This window comes from Pteropus vampyrus, unplaced genomic scaffold (genome assembly GCF_000151845.1).
Source record: "Pteropus vampyrus isolate Shadow unplaced genomic scaffold, Pvam_2.0 Scaffold85, whole genome shotgun sequence".
Lineage (NCBI taxonomy): Eukaryota > Metazoa > Chordata > Mammalia > Chiroptera > Pteropodidae > Pteropus > Pteropus vampyrus.
In genome coordinates, this window is record NW_011888866.1 from 4,441,139 (window position 1) to 4,443,220 (window position 2,082).

The following is a 2,082-nucleotide window of genomic DNA, read 5'->3' on the forward strand; positions in this document are numbered from 1 at the left end:
GTTATTGAGCATTTGTTTATGTCAGGCATTGGGAGTACAAAGATGATTAAAGCAGAGTTCTCAGGAGCTCAGATTCTAGTGAGGAAGAAGCCCTGTTAACTGGTGGTGATGACACTAAGTTACTAAGACATTTAACAATGCAGTGGTTGAAAGGGGGAACTATGGGGGTGTGGAGGAGAGCCATTTAATGTGCTCTCAGGGGCTTCAGGAAGCCTTCTTGGAGGAAGTGGTATGTGGAGATGGGTGGGCCCTTGAGATAAAAAGATAGGTCTCATTAAAAAGTAGCTGAGAGCCTGACTTTTAGGTAGAGGGAAGAGGAAAGAGATTCCATCCTTTTGTAGGTTCTTTAAAAATACTTCAAATACTTTTGAGTAAGCCTACCAAAGATTTTGATGTCTGTATGTACATGTGTGTGCTTGGGGTTTAAAAACCATATTCCCAAATAAAAAATGCATTTTTGTTTTGCCAGATGTGGGCATAGAGAAGACAGGAGGAGTAGCCGGTTTGGGGAGGAAACTTATGCATTTATTTTTGTTGACTTTGAGATGTTTGTAGAAAGTTCAAGTGAAGATATGCCAGCATTTGCCTGAGGAGTGGTGGTGTGGAGTTCAAGAGAGAAACCAGGGCTTAGGGAGTAAAGGGACTTGCCTGAGGTCACACGATGAATCATCATCATGCAGGAAGGCAGTGAAATCAGTATGCAAGCAGACAGATGAGAAGGCCAAAGCTTGAGCCCTGAAAAATATCAATGTTTAGGGAACAAGCAGAGAGGTGCCCTCAAAGGAGACTAAGAAGGACTCACCAAAGAGGTAGGAGAAAATAAGGGGAGTGTGGTCTCATGAAATCCTAGGGAACATTTCAAAAAGAAAGAGAGCTCAATAGTGTAATGTTGCTGTCAAGCATACGATATTCAGTGACACAGATCCATTGCATTTGGCATCAGGAAACCATTACCAGCCTTTCTGAGAGCGGTTTCAGTGGGGTGTGGGACAGACTCTCGACTGCAGGAGTAGAGGAATGAACAGAGGGGTGGGAGTTGGAGATCACCTTTTAGGAGTTGGCCTTTGAACAATGAAAAACCACTTTTTCTATCAGTTTCTTTGAAGAAGAGAGAAGATGTAGGGAAGTAGCTGGAGAGGGATGCAGTGTTCTGGAAGGTGGTTTCAAGGTGGAAGAGGGCTGTAGGATTCTGTTTGGGTGTGTCTAGCAGACCGGGACGGGGCAGTCAGTTGAACAGACCTCCAATATGGGGGCAGGGTAGTAGAGTCCAGGGCAGGAATGGAAGGATTGCCTAAGCAAGAGGAAGAATCCTTTCTCTTTGACAGGAAAGACTGCAGAATGGCTCATGGCTAGGATAGGTGGTACGAATCAAGACTCTAGGATAATTTTCTGAGTGCTAACTATGTGTCAGGTACTGTGCCATTCACACACAGAAATAAACTTATAATCCCCATTCTGTGGGTGGGGAAAGGGAGCCTCTGAGAAGTACATTAAGCTTCCCAAGGCCACAGTGGGCATGCAGAGCTAGGATTGGAACACAGGCAGTCTAGCAGCAGGGTCTGCTCTCTGGCCACATGTTCTGCTGTAGGAGGGAGGCAAGGCTGGTGACTCAGGCCAGAGTCAGGCAGCTTTAGGAAGTGCAACAAGAAGTCCTGGTTTGCTCCCTCCCCAAGCTGGCCATCTCTGTTCATGAAAATGAATTCACTTTGCTCCTTGGATGTCAAATAAAGTGTGTATTTTGAAGGCGTGACTATTTGACACCTCGACGACAGACATCTTTAGAAAGAAAAATATATGGCTCAGGCTTGAGGATAAATGATATATTCTATTTCATTCAAACCCCCCTACTTATCACCAAATTGAATATTGAAACCTGTGTGTTTATAGTCACAGAGATGTAAAGTACAGCCAGCATAGGGAATGTAGTCAATAAAATTGTAATAACTATGTATGGTGTCAGGTGGGTACTAGACTTATTGGAGGTGATCGCCTCATAAGTTATGTAAATGTCTAACCACTATGCTATCACCTGAAATTAATACAATATTGAGTGTCAACTGTGATTGAAAAATAAAAAAAAAA